Genomic DNA, 10290 nt, shown 5'->3' on the forward strand with positions numbered 1-10290 from the left:
AAACCCTGCCAAAACAGAGATGCCATAAATTATTTCATTGCTCACATCGATAGCACCCATTTAAAAGGTTGAAAAAATATTTTGACTACTAAGAAATAAAATTCAATATCCCCTAAAGCAAAGGGCATTGAAGAAATCGCTACTCACAAAAAAAAGTGATCTGTGTGTCATGTGTTCACACAGATTAGCACGTTCCATTAATGACTCCCTACAGCAATACCTTAACATCAGAAGATTCTAGAATATATTTTTATTGTTGGGTTTCTGAACTGCAGCTAGGCTATATGTTAGTGTGAATGAAACCTATTCTATAAAATACAGCGATAGCGAAAATAAAGAACACTAATTTCAGATATAGCCTAACTGCTTCATCACAATCCTATTGAATGTATTTCTGACTTGGAATGGTTGGCTGAAAATAACTGAACGGAAAAGGGTTATGGACACCGAGTAGTAGGGTGCCTCTTCCTTCCATTCTTTAAAACTGTCAGGTTCTTATTTTGTTGTTTTTTCCTGTAAGTAGAGGCAGATGTGCACATCGACCCCTCTTCACTATTGAAAATAAACGTGCATGTTTGACATGTGTCATGTCATGTGAAGGACACAGAGAACAAAAACTCCACTTGAGGCCACTGATGACAGACACAGATCTGAGCAGTGTACTACAGGAGCCGACCCTGAGCATGAAATAGAGCGACAAGGGCAGAGCATTCTGGAGGTTAAAAGAGGAACTGCGGGGTGCAGACAGAGCCCAATCTGCCATGACTGTGACCATGGCTGCTGTGTGTGGTGAATGCAGCCAGGCAGGCACTCCGACTGATCATATCAGAGGACGACCTTGAGTCAAATATTTTCAGTCCCTGCTGAGACCTGGAGGAAGTGGCCCTCCCCTGTGGCTGTCCGGGAACTATAGAGTGGACAGACAGGGTATTTTACACATCACAGTGCAAGGAAACACTAACTATACTCAATCTCTCCTTTTCACGTTGACGGAGATGATGAATCTACAAAACAAATGTGATACGCTCAATTCTAGTAGCAGGAGTAGTACTTCTCTTTAAATGTTACATTTCAAGGATCTCAATATCTTTAGAATGTCCTCATCTATCTAGACACCAACTGACCTAGAATGTCAGCTCATACAAATACCTGGGTATCTGGCACTATCGTTCCACACACAAATCAATAATCTTCAAGCAAAGGTCAAGTCCAGACTGGGCTTTCTCTACCAGAACAAATCTTAATTCACACAGAGTGCTAAACACACCATGGTCCAAATGACAATACTCCCATGCTGGATAGTGGTGATGTCATCTACAATATGGCCCCAAAGTCCACCCTCAAACTGGACGTACTTTACCACTTTGCCATAAGCTTTGTCACTAGTGCCCCATTCCAAACCCATCACTGTGACTTATAGTCATTCATTAACTACATGTATGACATAAAACCCACTGGCTCACATTCATATACAAATCCCTCCTCGGCAAGATCTCCCTTTATCTCAGCTCACTATACTAAGACTCCACACCACCAACAACAACCTGAGATCGAGCAATTACATCAACCTGGCAATCCCCAAGACACTCAGTATCTTTGGTGAAAATGCTGTTCAATTACCTGCTGCTAGAGACTGGACCATGCTACAAAAAAAACACTAAAGCTATGCTATTTTGAGCCAACTGGTACTTTAAAATAAAAAACAAACTGTCTGAGAATTTAACTGATAACTGCATGTGTTTTCCCAGTGCCTCTTAATTAAATGCTGCACATTACTCAATCTCTTGCTGACTGGGCATTGTGTGTACTTTTAACTGTTGTATCTATGATATTGTTTCACCTATTTGTGTGTTATACGTGCTGCGCCTGCTACCTGAGAGGTCTCATTGTAAAATAAGAATTTGATCTTTATAGACACAGTAGGTGTGGACGTTAGCTAATGGCAACTGCTTTGACCACTGGGCATTAGTTCAGGCAACTGCTCAGAATGATTTGTGTAAATCATCAACATTATATGCAATCGGTCATGTCAATATCAAACCCTAAATCTAAGTTCCCTTCTTCACTGCATTAATTAAACGGCTCAATTAAAAATTCAGGGGGAAAAGCTTAGGTGTGAATTCGTTGTGGGATTCGTTTTTCCATTCTCAACTTTCAATGTGTACAATACCAAAACAACACAGTTGGAATCAATTAACTTAGCAACATAGCCTTCCAGCAACAACGTAACAAACACGTTAGGAAGCTGACGTTATACTGGAACAAAATAAAAGTAACAATATTGATGCTGAAATTCTGTTAAACCACAATGTAGCCTACGTAGTAGGACATTTACCAAAATAGCAAGATCACGTTATCAAGAACAGGCTGTGATATGATTCCAACAGTGAACACGTAGACCGTGCAAGTATTATCATGCGCACATTCACAAATACTGTGTTGCGGTCTTCAGTTTCGTAATATGCACGTACATTTCCAAAGAGTGTAATCTGTCGCTACTATAACTGTATTACTACACCCATTCCCTACCATCCCTAATGCTTTGAAGTGATCACCACATTCACTGCATTCATGTCTTGGCCTCTGAGTATGAGCAGCACAGCAGCAGAAACGGATGGGGGAGGGGAGGCAGAAACAAACTCCGTACACACAGCCAGGCCCTTCCGCAGCCGACCGACTAGTACACAACTTTGCAACACTATTTGCCTACTAAAATGGAAGTATCTTAGGTAATGAATGTTCAGAGTTGTTCACGACCAACACCCCACCATCATTCAGAATCGATAAAAGACGCAGCAGAGATAGAACACTCGATATCGGAATTGACTAGCGCACACACACACACACAGCAAAGCGATGGCACATATCATCTCCGGCTACCGCAATCCCAAACCGTGAGCTGAAAAAAAGTACTCTGTACTTCACCTGTGAAAACCTACTTGCCGTTTTCGAGTGCATCGGAAATCTTTGCTTGTACAGCTCACTATGAATCGTGTCATAGATGCGAATGGGAAGAGTTTAAAAATAACAAAGAAAACAGTCCGCTCTCCACCTCTCCATGGCTGTCTTTCACTCCTGTCTGTGTGGTGGTTCAGAAGATGTACAGCGCCACGAGCGTTCAAAAAACATACTGCCGCGGTGTAGAAGAAATGGGGGGGACCTGAACGGGGAGGGGGGACCTGAACGGGGGGGGGGGGGCTGAACTGGAGGGAGAGGGATGATGTGCATTCTCTTCAAATATGTTGATGGTAATAAAGACAACCTGATCAAACCATCTAAACAAATCAAAAGCCTCGAATGATAATGCTACATCTATACCATTACTTGGAAATCCTTTGGCAGAAAAGGGTCGAATGGGGGGGGGGGGGGGGGGGGGGGATGTATAAGCGATATTCTTACAGAGATAAACATAACATTTGTGAGGAGAGGAACAATGCCGCATGTAAAAGCAGATGATGTGGCAATAAGAGACAGTCGACCACCTGTCTCTATACGAATGCTATTTACAATATTTTCACAAGAACTGTTGCCAAGGAACTGTTTCGAGAATATAGATTCAAAAAGGCAAGTAATAATGTAATGTGGTTGTCCTTTGCCCCTGTTCTTTTATGTATATAGCTGGAACAGAATAATGAAGAATGTAGTTATTGTGTTTGCCTGCTGCCACTGTACTGTGGTTAGTTCACTTTGAAAATGTCCGTGAAACATCAATATCAACACACGGGGAATATGAACGTGGAGTGCAGCTTATCTACCTTGAATGTCACACAAGAAGAGAGCCAGAGAGAGGTCTATTATCACCATATGTCCACTACATTACAACAGCCAATGAATTATTGTATCTTATCATTTAATTCTATCAGCTCTGTCGGAGTTTACCAAAGAGAAATGCAGGGTGGTATGATGTTACTCTTTAACTCTTCCAGCTCCATTCTCACAGCTTGTAAAGAGATACAGATCAAAGCTATGCCTGTGATTGTATTCCTCCACCTGAACCAAAGGAGAGAAATGCTTAGACAAAAGTTCATGCAGGTGCCTTTCAACTTGCTATTCGAATCTTTAGCCCCGTTTAAGAAATGAAATGTCTTAAATGTTAAGAATTAACATGTATTTTTACTGGAATGTATATTTGCAAGGGCAATGTGTGTTTTGACTGTGTATCACACGCGGTGTGTTGATCTAGACCTGCAAACTAGCTGCACATTCCTGCAAACAATCAGGTCTGTAATCTCAAGGCTTTACTGTACTGAGATCAAAGGCCATTGGAATGCAGAAAGCCATTACTGGTCTTGATGGTTTGATTAGATTAGATCGTTCAAAAAGTACAGAGAATGACTGTACATATTTTTCAACTACATTATATTTTAGGGGGGATTTGACACCTGCACTGCAGCAGAATGAGCCAACACAAATCTGGCATATGTGCAGCCCTTCAAGATTTGGAGGTCCTGGTGTTGTGTAAAATGATCAGAGTAAACAACATCTTGAGGTATACTTAGTTACACCCAGTGTTGTTGTAACCTGGTTGAGGTTAGATATGACTGTATGTGCTTCAAGACACATTTTATTAAAGAGATTCTCTGTGTACTTTTGTATACTTTTTAGCCAGTAGTTCTGAAAGTATCACTCAGGAGCCAAAAGTGGTCCCCGAAAATTGCGTACTACGTCACATATGTGCAGATATGTGCACCAAGTAATTGCTCTCTCTCTCTCCTGTGTCCACTGAGCCTTTGGGCATGCCCTGCAATCTCATTGGGTAATGCTGGGCAGGCCTCTTCCTAGCTGTCACTCAAATGCAAGGGGCTAGAGCTCATTGGCTAGAACTCTAATTGGTAGTGGGCTGGCCCACGTGGAGGGAAATGTGCAGTTGAAGTCACAAGTTTACATGCACTTAGGTTGGAGTCATAAAAACTCGTTTTTCAACCACTCCACACATTTCTTGTTAACAAACTAAAGTTTTGGCAAGTCGGTTAGGACATCTACTTTGTGCATGACACAAGTAATTTTTCCAACATTTGTTTACAGACAGATTATTTCACTTATAATTCACTGTGTCACAATTCCAGTGGGTCAGAAGTCTAAATTGACTGTGCCTTTAAATAACTTGGAAAATTCCAAAAAAGGATGTCATGGCTTTAGAAGCTTCTGATAGGCTAATTGACATCATTTGAGTCAATTGGAGGTGTGTATGTGGATGTATTTCAAGGCCAACCTTCAAACTCAGTGTCTCTTTGCTTGACATCATGGGAAAATCAAAATAAATCAGCCAATACCTCAGAAAAATTAAGTGTAGACCTCCACAAGTCTGGCTCACCCTTGGTAGCAATTTCCAAACGCCAAAAGGTTCTACACTCATCTGTGCAAACAATAGTACACAAGTATAAACACCATGGGACTATGCAGCGATCATAACGCTCAGGAAGGAGATGCGTTCTGTTTCCTAGAGATGAACGTACTTTGGTGTGAAAAGTGCAAATCAATCCCAGAACAACAGCAAAGGGCCTTGTGAAGATGCTGGAGGAAACAGGTACAAAAGTATCTGTATCCACAGTAAAACGAGTCCTATGTCGATATAACCTGAAAGGCCGCTCAGCAAGGAAGAAGCCACTGCTCCAAAACCGCCATAAAAAAGTCAGACTGCAGTTTGCAACTGCACATGGGGACAAAGATCGTACTTTTTTGAAAAATGTCCTCTTGTCTGATGAAACAAAAATAGAACTATGGCCATAATGACCATCGTTATGTTTGGAGGAAAAAGGAGGAGGCTTGCAAGTCAAAGAACACCATCCAAACCGTGAAGTACGGGGGAGGAAGCATCATGTTGTGGGGGTGCTTTGCTGCATGAGGGACTGGTGCACTTCACAAAATAGATGGCAGGAAAATTATGTGGATATATTGAAGCAACATCTCAAGACATCAGTCAGGAAGTTAAAGCTTGGTCACAAATGGATCTTATAAATGGACAATGACCCCAAGCATACTTCCAAAGTTGTGGCAAAATGGCTTAAAGACAACACAGTCAAGGTATTGGAGTGGCCATCACAAAGCCCTGACCTCAATCTTATAGAATATGTGTGGGCAGAACTGAAAAAGTGTGTGCGAGCAAGGAGGCCTACAAACCTGACTCAGTTACACCAGCTCTGTCAGGAGGAATGGGCCAGAATTCACCCAACTTATTGTGGGAAGCTTGTGGAAAGCTACCCGAAATGTTTGACCCAAGTTAAACAATTTAAAGGCAATGCTACCAAATATTAATTGTGTATGTAAACTTCTGACCCACTGGGAATGTGATGAGAGAAATAAAAGCTGAAATAAATCATTCTCTACTATTATTCTGACATTTCACATTCTTAAAATAAAGTGGTGATCCTAACTGACCTAAAACAGGGAATTTTTACTCGGATTAAATGTCAGGAATTGTGAAAAACTGTGTTTAAATATATTTGGCTAAGGTGTACAGTTGAAGTCGGAAGTTTACATACACCTTAGCCAAATATATTTAAACTCAGCTTTTAACAATTCCTGACATTTAATCCTAGTAAAAATTCCCTGTCTTAGATCAGTTAGGATCAACACTTTATTTTATCTTCAAAATTTTCCAAACTGTTTAAAGGCACAGTCAACTTAGTGTATGTAAACTTCTGACCCACTGGAATTGTGATACAGTGAATTATAAGTGAAATAATCTGTCTGTAAACAATTGTTGGAAAAATTATTTGGGTCATACACAAAGTAGATGTCCTAACCGACTTGCCAAAACTATAGTTTGTTAACAAGAAATTTGTGGAGTGGTTGAAAAACAATGACTCCAACCTAAGTGTATGTAAACGTCCGACTACAACTGTCATTTATATTCAATTAATGACACATTTGTCAACCAAAAATAATTATTTTGAAAAAAAGAATGTTTCAAAATAATTTCTCATCGGGCTGAATTTTGTGTGAACTTACATAATACAAACGTGCTTTGACCTTGCTCAAGCTATTTGCTGGTATTTCTCAAGTGATCTTTTCTTGTTCATAAACTCTTTCACCTCCAATGGCAAAAAAAAATGTAACAGTAAGGTGTGGGTCATGTACTGTAAATGATCTACTTTATATGATTGGCCTGGAGCCATCTTCTTCTGAGAATTCAGTGACCTCATCTTTTTTTTTCTTTGACTCTTCTTATCAGGTCAATTCATTTTTTATTGTTAAAAAAAAAGTAAGATGGACAAATACGAAAGACTCTGAGAAATAAATTGTATGAAGGTTCAATTCTTGTTATATTCTTTTGAGTCTTGTCTTTGAAATGTAGATTTTATGGAACAGTGGTGTGCTTCAAAACACACCACTGTGCAAGACAAATAAGATAAGGGTGATTCTATGGGAAGGTCAACCTGAGCGTGTACAAATAAAGTTAGTCATTTCCAAATGAAACCACGTTGATAATTATTCTATATGTTGGAGTTCAAGCTTTATTTGACCAGTTAATGAAGGAAATTGCCTGAATTTGGACCATTACAGAGTAGGCTGCCAAGTCTCAAAAAAGGCTTTTCAGAAAGGGCTCACAGAGCTTATTTTTGTTCCACTCACAGCTGTCCTCCATCGTTAGTTATGAAGATGTTAATGTAGCAATACAGACCAACGTTTTATTTTATGTTCTACTATCTTATAAAGATAGTGGGGTGACTGGGACAGGCAATGTAACATCCATCCAGGATTTTTTGTTGTTGTAAAACATGCACCATACATTGGATCATCTTGAAACTTCCTCTGTTAAAGCCAACTTTCAACAAGGTTTCATATGGTCTATAATTGGGTTCTTACATTTCATTAGGAGTATCCTTTTTCAGCGCAATGATATCCTTAACATCCATAACGGTTGTGGATGGGATAGATATTGATGTTCACAGCCTTAGCTTCAGAAGCTTGTGAATTCACCACATTTTGTCTGCTTGTTCTTCAGACTTGCCCTGAAGTGATTGTTGATATCTTGAAAAAGACGTGTTCTAGATTGTCTTGGAAAATAAAATCTGATTTCTCATACAATGCAGTGCTGTTTTTTTTTTAGGTAGAAAGATGAGAAGAGTGTATCAACCATTTTTTTTTGTCTTTTTCAAATGGAATATTGTTTCATGTGCATATTTTGTTACAATATTATTTTTTATTTTTTTTAATACAAAAACATCTTATATTTGTGTCGACATTCAACGGGTCTGTGTTGCTTCATTAACATCTCATCTTCATAACTAACACTGGAGGACAGCTGTATATGTTTAATGATTAAACAAATCAAATAAAAGTGGTGCCTGACCTTGTATTCTATTCAGGCTGCCTGTAGTTATGTTTGTTTTTTATTATTATTATTATTATTTTTTACCCCTTTTTTGTGATATCCAATTGCCGCACTGCTTCTTGACACAATACTCACTTAACCCGGAAGCCAGCCACACCGTACAGCTGGTGACCGTGTCAGCGTGCATTGGGCCTGGCCCGCCACAGGAGTCGCTAGAGTGCGATGGGACAAGGACAAGCCGGGTCTAACCTGGACAATGCTGGGCCAATTGTCAGCCACCTCATGGGTCTCCTAGTCACAGCCAGCTGCGACACAGCCTGGGATTGAGCCAGGATCTGTAGTGACACAGCTAGGCACTGCGATGCAGTGCCTTAGACCGCTGTGCCACTCAGGATGCGCAGCATCAGTCTCCCCAAAAAGTGTGTCCATTTCATTTAACATCCATAACACTTCTTATTATCTTTATTTCTCCAACATGCCAATATTTAGAAGTCCACTTTTAGAGGATGTATGCTCACCTCAAGGGGTACTACACACACACACATGAAACGTTTCATTTATATTTTGTTTGTCCCTTCTGTGAGACATTAAAGTTGTTGATTTTTCATGCAAATGTAATTTCCATCATGCTGGAACCAGCCATGAACAGTGAGGACAAGTTGTAAACTACAGTGACATACATTTCTTCAAGTTAGAACTTTCTCTCTCCTCCTATAGAGAATTGCCTTTGTGAACATTTCCTGACGAAGCCCTTGCAGTTTCACTCAAGTGCACTATTATTCAACTGTTGTAGCCACAAGGGCACACAGCATGCCAGAGGTCTCAAATGACACAGAATGTCTGACTAGAGGAATTGTCTGTCAACATAGAGTGACTTGGAGTGCAGTGCCCCGGTGCTAATCACGCCTCCTCTATGACACATGTACATGTATTCATTATGTAAGGGATAGGAGGCTATGCACTCTATGGAAACGAATGAACGACACACTGGCGGAGTGGAACTGACCTTCCACGGAGTTGCATTATTTTCAAGAGAACGCATAGAGCAATGAGTTGATTGCCCCTTCTATACCATGGCTGTAATTTAAGACATTTGCCCGCTAGATGTGTTCATTTGCTGCTAGAAATGTGTTTAACATCCACGGAAGTAGCTAGCAAGTCTACTAGATGGTAACCAAACAGTATTCTTAGTTTAGCTAACCAAACCATCGGTCCTAGCTTTCTATTATGAAAATCAAATTCAACAATGCCATTCATGTTTTCAATTCACTTTTGTTTTCAAAATTCTACCGCGGGCCATAGCGAAATAATGCACACTCTGGAATGCCCTGCAAGCCAATCAGAAACGAGTATTCAAACGTTGCCATGGTATAAGCAGTTATTACATGGAGTGTCTACATGGAGTGTCTACATGGAGTGTCTACATGGAGTGTCTACATGGAGTGTCTACACATGACTGCACAGCAAGCAGTGTGCAGTGTGTGTAACATTTCCAAGAAATATGTTCAGAAGAGATACAGAAACAGCAGCAGAGTGGTGTGCTAGTAATAGAATGCTCTATTCTCTCGGTGAAGAAAACCATTTGAAAGACCACACCTAAACCATGGGCTATTCTATAGAGAGGAGGACATGCAGCACTGCTCACAGACATGCTGTATCTGCCTGACATCTGTGTCTCATTATAAATAAGAGCTCAAGTCTTAGGCTGCAGACCCATGTGACTGAAGACATAACATGATGAATAGGCTCGATATTGAAAAATGCCACACGTTCTGAAATAAAATAAGAAAATATATGTCTTAATTATGTAAAGCAACATGCCTTACCTTCAGTAAAACGTTACTCCATTGTTTAATGGATTTCTCTCCTCCAATTTGACACCCATTTGCTGAGGCTCCCATTGCAATCTCATTGGATAAATCAGGTGCCAGTAAAGACAACATCTCTCTCAATACTAGCAAAATGAAGGTGCCTGCCCATGGAGAATCTTGCCATACCAGGATGTATTTTTT

General features: G+C 40.2%; 1 protein-coding gene across 7 annotated transcripts in view; it reads right to left on the bottom strand.

The window, feature by feature from the left end:
- LOC109898453 (axin-1) overlaps positions 1 to 10290 on the bottom strand; it is a 32205-nt gene extending 21915 nt beyond the window's left edge. For 3 of the 7 annotated variants that reach the window (XM_031834091.1, XM_031834090.1, XM_031834092.1), the window contains exon 1: positions 2926 to 3108. The gene's annotated coding sequence lies outside the window, so the exon portion shown is untranslated. Of the gene's footprint in view, positions 1 to 2925; positions 3109 to 10104 lie in introns of those variants that run through there. The other 4 variants (XM_031834089.1, XM_031834088.1, XM_020493425.2 and 1 more) reach the window with 4 other exon arrangements.

This window comes from Oncorhynchus kisutch, linkage group LG10 (genome assembly GCF_002021735.2).
Source record: "Oncorhynchus kisutch isolate 150728-3 linkage group LG10, Okis_V2, whole genome shotgun sequence".
NCBI classification, from domain to species: domain Eukaryota; kingdom Metazoa; phylum Chordata; class Actinopteri; order Salmoniformes; family Salmonidae; genus Oncorhynchus; species Oncorhynchus kisutch.